We start from the raw sequence: 11,477 nt of genomic DNA on the forward strand, positions 1-11,477 counted from the left end.
GACGCTCCCCGACGGTTTGAATTCATTGTACACCACCAAGACTTTCTGCCAGAAGCATAAGTCGGTCTGATCCGTGCCAACTATGGCATCTGTCGTCACCGCGTCCCATGCCCTAGCAATAGCAACGGACTCGGCGTCTGTGTACAAAAACCCTCGTCGACCACCGCCGCCGCCGCCGCCATCGCCGCGACCACCGCGGCCGCTGCCCTGTCCGCCGTCGCCGTCGCCACCACCTCGCGCGGATCCTCCGCCACGCCCGCCGCCGCCCCTTCGCCCGCCATTCCCGCCGCCACTTCGGCCACCGCCGCCACCGCCGCTTCTTCCACCGCCTCCTCTCCCCGTCTCTACATGACCGGGCGTCGGCGTCGGGGTATCAGGCGACCCCATCAATTGTTCCCATGTGAATCTATCAGATTCATCAAGCGGAGAATAACTACTCTGAAATGGGGAGGCTTGAAATTGGGACGGGAAGTTAATTGCGTCCATATTGGGTCGATAGTCGCCCGTCCCTGGTTGGGTACGACCCGCATATCTCTGCTGATAGGCTGAGGACTGCTCCCGGTTTTGGGTTGTTTGTAGCCACGGCGCCGGCGATGGCGGACTCCACATCTGGGATGGAGGAGGGGTGGGACTCGATCCCCAGCGTTGGGGCGGTGGAAAGCCCCCCTGTCCCGAATCTCCATAACCGGGATCGTCTCCGCCTTGCATTTCACAAAAATTCAAATTGAAGGGAATAGGGTAAATTGTGTGTGAGAGTAGAGTAAAAATAAGATATGAATTTTAGGTATAAATAGAAAAAATTTCGAAATTAAAAAAAAAAAAAAATTCTGAAAAGGGGAGAGCCGCGGCTCGTGGCCATCACTGTAGGAGGGCCGCGGCTCGCGCCCAAGCGCCGCGGCCAGGCCACGATCGTGGCGCGCCCAACCCCCCCCCCCCCGGCCGCGGCTGCCCACCCCCCGCACTATAGGGAGCCGCGGCTCGCGGCTCTCCCGTGGCCCGGCCGCGGCTCCCTTATAGTGGACACTCTCAGGCTTTCAGTTAAGCATTTCTTATGTACTAAACAGAAGGAAATGTGCAGGTAAAAATTCAATTTTATCCTTTTCTTGGCATATCTAGATTATCAAACATGCCCTACGTGTTATGATTCCGAATTCACAAAGTTTAGACTTTAGAGTACAAAAAGTTAGACCCAACCCAATGAGATCATCTAGAAAAGGAGAAAGAGTCCAAAGACTAGACCGAATCACTTTAGGCAACAATGTGACTCCCCCGAGTTTGTTATTACAGGGAAATTGTAGAATAAACTTGTCTTTGGACACCAAATCTTTTCTTTACCTTGGATAGACATTATGCGATTTGAATCCTATCACAAATTAATGTTGCTCAACACTATATCCCACAAATCCATAATCCATATTCTCTACATCCGCCATAAAATGTCTAATGAAGTATTTTAAAATTAATCAATACTCCATGGGGTTGGCCCGAAATAAGATAATTCTTGTTATTCCGAGTTGAAATAATGAGAATTTATGTGTATTCATTTTTAGATACAAATTTAGCAATTTGATCGAATGAAAACTATCTCAAAAATAGAACTTGAGAATTTATGTTTGACAACGTAAAATATACTCCCTCCGTCCCAACCTAAATGAGACATATTCCTTTTTGGTAATCTAAGTGAGACATTTCCTTTTTGGAAATAATTAAATCACTCATATATTATACTTTATCCTCTTATTGCTCATACTTTACCTCCTTTCACTTTCTTTCTCTCTTTTCCTTCTCTCTTTCTACTTTATTCTCTTTTTTTTTTTCACTTTATCCTTTTTTTTTACTCTATTCTTTCTTTCTCATCACACTTAGGCTAGGATAGAAAGACCATTAGTTTGACAACACATAACAACAAATCAATTGCTCATACTTACTCAATATTTTTAGAAATCATTAAACATCGCGACTTAACTTCACCAGTTGCCTAGTTTTCAACACTCAATTGAGAATAAACATAAACAGTGTTTTCACACTAATTCTCATAGTCATCATAGTTGAGTTATCATTATAATATTTTTATTGTGGACTCCAAACTAAAATAACCCAATATGATGATCAAATGTCTAATAATATTATGATTATGGTGTCAAAGGAATATGCTGAGACTTACCATTATATAAATCATTTTCCCTGCTAATAGTCTCTTGACTATCACAAAAAAATTAATACATGAAGTATTGTCTTCTCGAAAATTTCAAAGTCATTCACTTTTGTCCATGGAGGGGCCCTGTATTAAATTGCCAGTTTAATCCATGAATTATCTTCTTTGAAAGTTCTCAGGGTTGACCGAGTTATCACCTCTGTATTGTAGATCTCTGTGGAACAGTTCCATCCAGTGTTTTAAAAATTGGACCGCAAACTAGCAGGCAACTAAAAATTAGGCAATTAAAAATTGGACCGCAAACTGGCAGGCAATCTGGTCCAGTTCACTCCTAAAAACCACTAGCACATTAAACTGCCGCGAACCGGTGGAACCGACCGGTCCAACCATGAACCGGTTTTTCACTTTACAATATAATTTTTTTTAAATTTGTTATTGCTAGAACTTGAACACATGACCTCATGGTTATTTTGAAATATTTTATGAATATTAATTATTCTTATGCATTAAATCTGAAATTCTTTTTCCACCAAAACTAATACTCCCTCCGTACCTAAAAGTTTGTCCCATTTTCCATTTCTGTCTGTCCCAAAAAATTTGTCTCTTTCACTCTTTACCATTTTTGGTAGTGGACACTCATATTCCAATTAACAGTTAAATGCCTTGACCAGGAGACGGGCTGTGTTCGGATCGTCGACTGCAACAGACATTTGATATTGTCCGCTTTGGGTCTAGCTCACACGGATTTTTTTTAGGTCATTCCCCTAAAGGCCTCCCCCCTCAAACCAATCACATCGGGAACAAATAGACTACCACTTGTTCGAATATCGGATTGTCGACTGCAACTGACGTTTGATATTGTCCGCTTTGGATCAAGCCCGCACGGATTTGTTTTTGGGTCACTTCTCAAAAGGCTTCAAACTGATTGGGGTTGGACCGGAATTATATACATTCCAGCTTGCCTCAGACTCTCGATGTGGGATGAGTTTGAACGCAACAGGCTTCGTGAGTAAAAATTTATCAAAACAACATTTGACTTTTATCAGTACTACTATACAATAATATTATTATGTGCACAAATTCAGAGTTTGAGTAATTCTGCTTTGATTAATTTATCCAAACACAAGGAATTCCACATCGGAAATTTGAGGCTAATTTAGCAAATTTGGACTTTGAATCTCATTGCCCAAAGTCATTAACCCGGATTGTGATTTGCTTCAACTGATTTTTGTTAATGTCAAATATTTTTCTATATATATGTGGCTGAACACTTGTTTTCTTCAATATGTGCTGCAAATTAAAACTGAGTAAGTAGTTTCAATGCATTTCTTTTTGACATTTTTGCTGATTATGATTCATGTTATTTTCTCACAATGTGTGAGAAATCCATTCTCTCTCCTTGATATTTCTCTCTCAGGTCAAACCCCTTCATTGTCACACACAACTTTTGGTGTTGTATCATCGCCACCGCCGTCTCCGACCCTTGAGTTTCCACTACCGCCAGCTTGGACTAAAGCAAAGAGAGGCTCTCGTTTGCCAGACCTTCCTCTGCCGTCAGAAGTAAGAAGACGTCTTCTAGAAGTAATGCTTCGACGACTACCTCCGCCACCTCCACCAAGTTGTTTGCCAGATTGTCCTCACTAGTATTGTTGTGTCTAGAGTTTCTTTATGCCAAAATTTACTACTATGTACATATACACCCACCATGCACGCTCTTCTTCATACTGTAACATCGATCAATTTTAATATTATATATAGTCTTCAATCCTTGATGGATTCTTGCCTTGATTCCTGCTTTCAATTGTGAATTATTTTTGCCAACGACTAGTTACCCCTTATTCCGATGAAAATTGTCCATGGTCAGCACCGTCCCAACTTCGTAGTGAATTTGTTACTTTGCTCCGACTTTGTATCAATGTTATAAAAAGTGGATTCAATTAATTATTCGTTCGGTTATGTTGTTAGATCACTAGTACTCTCTCCGTCCCTCTATAAGAGTAACTCCAAGGGAAGAAGGTAAATGAAAAGGGTATATCATGCTTATACTTTCTCAAAAAGTGCAATATACCTTTCTAAAAAGCAATCAACTCCAAGGATAAAAGGTATATAGAAAGGTATATCATTTTAAAAAAATAAAATAATAGTACAAGATGCATTAAAAAACATAAAGTGTAATACCTTCTCAAATACCTACCCCCTTGGAGAATGATTTTTTATGAAAAGAAGGTAAATATGGTGGTTATATGATTTTACCTCTCCATTGATGGAGAGGTAAAGATACCTCTTCAAAATGGGAAAAGGTATAATACCTTCTCAAATACCTCTCTCTTTAGAGAATGATTTTTCATGAATAAAAGGTAAATATGGTAGTTATATGACTATACCACTTCATTTACCTCTCCCCTTGGAGATGCTTTAATAGAAGTATTTCTTTTCGGCACGAGATTTAAGAAAAATTATTTTAAATGAATTAAGTAAAATGTGAGTTCTTTTATAATAAAAAAGGAAATTCTAAAATTTAGCAATTTTTTTAAAAGGATTTTTTAAAATTGAATTTCATTTTCCTTTTTATTAGGCTAAACAAATATTCAATGGAATTTCCAATACTAATTGATCATGTTGTGACTTTTTGGTTTAATACGAAACAGTTAATAAATAATTCATAAACAGGTTAAAATCGTATGTAAAATGAATTGTTACATAAATTTGTTTTAAAGTTAAATTTCTATTACACGAAATGATATTATATTTGTACAAGTTCTTTCGAAAATTAAAAACAAACTTATGATGTCCTACTCATAGTAGTTAGTTCATAAACAATGGATTGGGGAATAATTGTAGATTCAAAGCATAACGGTTTAAACATTTTAAATACTTCAAAAAATAGAGCTCGCAAATTTAACACTGTTTAAATCTAAAAATCACTCGGTTCCAAATTATTTTATCTTAATTCAATATTAATTCAATTAAGTTAGATTTATTAACACATTAAATTATAAAAAATTTAAAATTGAATTGTAATTCGGTTCCCGGTTATAAACCGGTCGGTTCTAGTTAGAACCGAAACCGGTACAAGAACCGAAACTGATTCTGATTCCCGGTTCTTCAATTAACCGGCCGGTTCCGATTTCGGTTCCAGATGACCAAGCACTGAGTGAAACTTTCATTAGCTTAACGCATAAATTTGTTTTGATAAGAGTTAGGTATTGGAAAAGAAACACAAATAAAGGGAGGAAAATGTGAAAATTGAAAATACAATGCATAGTGTCGCATATTGCTTTTGTTGTTTTCTTTTCAAGTATGGTTCAGTAGTATCGCGAGATGAAGCCCGTTGGTTTTTATAGTTGGAAATGTTGGTGATATATCTAATTAATACCAGCAATAACCTAAAAGGAACACTGCCGCCAAACCTAGGAAATTGTGGGAAGCTGCAAGAAAGTGAGGGTTCTAATATTGTTGATGTATTCAGTCGGAGACCCGTGGTTTTGGGATATGGATGTGGTTTCATGTTATTTGAAGCTGAAGATGTGATCAGATCATAAGTGGAAGAAGAGTTTTGAAGAAAAGAGGCTGAATATCTCATTCATCACTTATAGTGTACAGCAGCCGTCTGATCTCAATTAAAATTGAGATTGAGTCTTAGCCGTAGGATTACAGATGTTGACTAAGATGGACTATTGCTTTTGATTTTATTAGCTGGGATATTTTCATCTCCCTCACTTGTACATTTCCTTCTGAGAAGATTGAATAATACGATTCATTCAATTTCCCTAATATTCTCTCACACAAATCACACACTGCTATTAACAATTGGCGCCGTCCGAGGAAAATCGCCGACGCAAGGTTAATCGAGTTCGAATTGCAGAATCGGATCCACGATTAAAGATGGCTTCTCGTTTCGAAGCTGAGAAATTCACGGGCAAGAACGACTTCGGCCTTTGGAGGATGAAAATGCGAGCTATGTTGATTCAACAAGGAATTTCATCGGCGTTGGCATCCGAGAGCGATGAAGCGAAGGAGAAGGAGGTTCTTGACGAGAAAAGTCGACAAAAGAAGGACGAAATTGAGGCAAAAGCTCACAGTTCTGTTGTGTTATACCTAGGAGATAAAGTGCTGAGAGAAGTGTCGAAAAAAAAAAGTGCGGCTAGCATCTTGAAGAAATTGGAGGATCTGTATATGACGAAATCGCTTGCAAATCGTCTGTTCATGAAGCAGCAGCTATATTCCTACAGATTCACGGAGGAGAAAGAAATATTGGAGCAGATGGAGGATTTCCACAAGGCAATCGATGACCTTGAAAACATCGACGTCTCGTTGGAAGATGAGGACAAAGCGATTCTCCTATTGAATGCGCTCCTAAAGTCTTATGATCAGATGCGCGATGCGATTCTATATGGTCGTGACAAATCGATCACTCTTCTTGAAGTTCAGTCAGCTATGAGGGCCAAGGAATTGCAGAAAGAAGGGATGAATGCAGGGGATTCCATGGCTGAGAGCTTGAGTGTAAAGAAATTCAAAAAGAAATTTGGGAAGAATCAAGAAAATGGCAAGGGCTCGGCAAGTGACAAGAAAGAAACACGCTCGTGTCATGGGTGCAAGAAGCTGGGGCACTTGAAGTCGGATTTTGCACTATTTGAAGGCTATTATTTGGTCCGTTTTTTATGTCAAAGTCACTCTACACGACCATTATTTGCATATTTTGTCTATTTTGGTATTTTGACGTGTTTTGTGAGAAATGTGCATATTTGAGCCGAAAAGGGAGCAAAAACGCAAAGTCTGGAAATCTGGAGTCAGACGTCGACCGCCGCGGAGGTGTACGGCGACCGCCGGCGCCCGGCGGGCAGAGCAATGCAGCGGTCCGCCTCGAAAAAATACGCTTGGAAGAGAAGTCTCGCCCGGCGACCGCCGGAAGTCATGCGGCGGTCCGCCGCCGAAGAAACAGACTCTCTGGACTCCAATGCGGCGACCGCCGGCCAAGGTGCAGCGGCTCGCCGGAGAAAGGCGGCGAATCTGAGATGCCCTAGATTTGCTCCAAGATTTGCCATATTTTGAAGATCTTTTCCTTCTACAACAAGGAATGACTTTCCCCTATAAATAAGACCTCAAGCTTCATCAAAAAGAAAGAGCTTCTACTTGCAAAAATCATTCATAGAGATCAAAAGCTAGAGTACTTCACTTGTGCAAGGAATTGGAGAAGGATTTCAAGAACATCAAGAACGACAAGGATTCAACCTACGGGTTTTATTTGCTTTAGTTTTATGTTCCAATTGTCTTCCCTTCAATCTATGTGTTTAGCTTATTTCATCATATGTAACTAAACTCATAGGATTCTAGGGATGTGTTAGTAACGACTTTGGCTATACAATTCCTTTTTCTATTTAATATCCGTTTTGTTTTTACTTTGTTTCTTCCCTAAGTAATTCTGATGCTTCATGATTGAGTGACACAATCGCGTATGATTTAATATAACTTGCTTCATAATTGTGAGAGAGTTCTAGCGAGTTAGATCCACTTAGTAGACACTACAGTTAGTTTCCCTTAAAACGACACTGTTAATTGAGAGTGAGGACTTTTCAAGGGTCTTAGGAGCTTTTTGGAGTTACGTGTTAGGATTGACAACCCTAATCTGGTAATCAACGTTTACATCGCATGAGCATATGCTAGGTGACTCGTCCTATCAAAGTAATAACTGTGCTAGGATATTGTAGTTTGGAATTTGTATAACCATAACTGTGAACGCATATCCTTGGGATTCCCTTATCTCTATCAATTGTCTCTGTGTTTTGCTTGCATTTAGTTGTTAGTTGTTTTCAAATATTTTCTGTTTTCAAAGTTTTCCAAAATCTCCTGTTCTTCCAGATAGTAATTGAATCTTAGTAGAGGATAGACACTTTGTGTTTGCCTTCCCCGTATTCGATATCCCGGTACTGACTTTTAGCTATACTATATATACTCTGTATACTTGCAGGTTTATTTAGTACTAAAAAATAGTGCATCGGTTGGTTTGAGGAGATCTATGAGACTATTGGTTCTGTGATCCTGGGCAACAACCAAGTTTGCTGTGTAAAAGGGGTAGGCACCGGGAGGATGAAGTTGGAAGATGGGAGTGTAAAATTACTGAATGAAGTAAGGTATATCCCAGATTTTAAAAGAAATCTGATTCCATTGGATGTGCTTGAGAAGAAATGGTGCATGATTGTCACTGTTGAGGGCAAAATGGTTGTTAGCAGAACACTACTGCAATCAGAAAGAAAGGGAAATCTCTATTACATGAAGGCTTCTGTTGTAAAGGGCCAAAATGAACTACATTCTGTGACTGGGGATGATTTCAGATTATGGCACACAAGACTTGGTCACCCAGCTGCAGGCAGCATCATGGAAATGGTGAAAATGGGAGTGATAAAGGAAGTTGAGACTAAAGATCAGCCTCCTTGTGAAGAATGTGTCTTGGGAAAATCCAAGAAATTGCCCTATCCAACGGGTAAACACACATCTACAAAACCTCTAGATTATGCATATAGTGATTTATGGGGTGCCTGCTCAAGAGAAATCAGTAGGGAGAGGAAGATACTACATGACTGTTATTGATGATTTCTCTAGGAAAATTTGGTTATACATTTTGAAAGATAAATCACATGCCTTCAGTAAATTCAAGGAGTGGTGTTATGAGGTTGAAAGGGGAAAGGGGTGTGTGCCTTAAGGACCCATAATGGGCTTGAGTTCCTGTTCAAAGAATTTGATGAGTTTTGCAAAACTAAAGGGATTAAAAGGCATCGAACTGTCCCATTGAATCCCCAACAAAATGGGGTGGCTGAAAGAGCCAATAGGACCATCATGGAGAGAGTGAGGTGTATGCTCTTGGCTTCTGGAATGGAGAAAAGATTTTGGGCAGAGGCAGCAGATACTGCAGCAAGGCTAATAAATAAGTGTCCATCTTCCAGTGTTGATGGAAATGCTGGGGTTTGGTGCCCCTTACACAGCGGAAGACTTGTACAAAACAAATAAATGAGATACGGATCTATTTGACCGATTATACGATTAATCAATTCACATGTTAAACAGATAATTGCATGCTAGAACGCAAATAATTCATGCTCATAGAAAGTAAATCCTAAACATGATTTCTACGGTTTAGAGTTACCGATTTGATTCTTCAAAGAATCGTCGATTGCTCGCGCCTTCTCCATGTGATGATCTTCGATACTAGACCACGGATCTTCTCTCTGGTTCCTGAACTGTATCTCGATATCAGGGAGGGCTGATATTATCAAAATACTAGAACTCAAATAAAGAAGACAGAAAATTCATCAAGTAGGAGGAGCTGAAAAATCTCACGGAGGAGAATAATAAGAAAAAATCGTCCCATACTCTAACAGAGCGGACGTTATTTTCGTAATGAATAATTAATTATTCTTTCTCCTTTATTCTCCTATTTATATTAAGTTCCTTTTGGACCCAGACAGGGATCTATGGAAGGTTTTGGATATGGGCTCCCCCAATTAGCTTTATACTAATTAAATTGAACCCACAATTTAATAAAAGCTTTTAATTGGAATAAGCTTTTATTCTCCTGTTTATATTAAGTTCCTTTTGAACCCCCAATTAGCTTTTTACTAATTAAAGTAATAATTCACTACCCATCCAAATCCGAAATTACAAGTAATCCGGGTTTCCATTTTGTTTATTATTTATTTCCCGCACTTAAGATATAAATGTCCATCAATTAATTAATGTCTGCTATGGACTTAATTAATTAACATCTTATTAATTCCAAGATTGGACTTAGCAAGAAACACTTAATTATTATTCATAGAGCGATAAAACTCCAACTGACCAGTTTTCTGAATAATAAAACCTTGTTCAAGCTCCTCTTTAGGACATTATCAAACGAGACTCACCTCGCGCACGATTCAACATAATAGCAATCCTAGCACCTCTAGATATTAATCACCACTACCCAATATATCAGGATTATTGGGTTGCGAAAAACCCGCACCATTTGATAAGTCAAAGTAGTGCATAATCAATAACGTATGCTCAATGCTAACGTTTTTAGATTAAGAAATAGTTATTTATCAAGACCTAGTCTTTCAGTAGATAGCTTAAAGACACGTCTTGCTGTTAGATCCATTCAGTGCTATACCACACCAACGTCATCTTATTTCAGTAAGGCTTAGAAATAATCGGACTGACATTGCAACCTTTCACGATAGGTAGTCTAAGCCTATCTGGGTTGTGAAATTCTTCTTTTTCTTTTGCAAAGCATTGCATAGAACCGACTGTGTTGCCTTAAAGTGGACGACGCTCACAACCAGTCTACTAAGCAAAAGACTTAGACTTTGTTTGCTTCTTATACATTTAAATGTTTATAAAACATCTTATAAATGCACAAGCAAACTCAATGTAATAATAATAGTGATTCTATTCGTGCGGAACTGCTAGAATAATACTGAATCAGGTTCAAAGTGGATTGTAGAGTTTTACGTATACAAGCAAGATTCTATACGCGTGAAACTGCTCGAAACATGCTTCTCAGTATACCAAACCTAACAATCTCCCACTTATACTCAAAACATGCTTTCGAGTATACCCACTGCCAAAAACTCTCCTACTTATACTCAAAATAGGTCTTTGTACTATATATATCGAACTACCATTCATTTCACAAGGTGAAAGAAAAATCTGCTTGGTTGTTGTCTGATTATATCTTTATCACCATAATGTCTTTGTCGCGTACTTGATCTTTAATTAATTTCATCCCCATATGTGATTGTTTAGCTTAATAAACTCGTGTGTCCCTTAAGTTAGCCTTCACTAGAGTAATAAAAAATAATACTCATAGGCATACTCAAACTTACGATTAAAGCTATTAGGAAGATATTCCTAAGGTAAACACATATTCAGATGATGACTTACTCGGTCACTGATTAGTCATAAAACTAAGACAGTGTAACCCCAAGGACATTACATGAATGACTGGTAAACTAGAATATAGTTACTAGTCTTTCTCAACCACTAGGGTATATTCATTACCTCAATCAAAATCCTTTGCCATGGTTAATATGATATATACTTGCTATGCAAAAGTACAACTAATATCAAACTTAGTACACATTATAGCATACATGAGACATCTATCTCCAAAACTAGTCTCATTATTCTCGTTCTCGCTAAGTGTCAAACGACACTCGACTAGAGACAAGACAATTCCATCTTGAAAGGTAAAACCTTTGCATGGAAATTCTAATGCTAAAACGTTCTAAGCAATGTGTAGATATTGGATTTCTAAGAGAATCTCAACATTCTTTCTAGCAATCTTAAA

The sequence above is a fragment of the Salvia hispanica genome, chromosome 2 (genome assembly GCF_029641045.1).
Source record: "Salvia hispanica isolate PSC_SH4W2 chromosome 2, Shi_PSC_v1, whole genome shotgun sequence".
Classification (NCBI taxonomy): Eukaryota; Viridiplantae; Streptophyta; class Magnoliopsida; order Lamiales; family Lamiaceae; genus Salvia; species Salvia hispanica.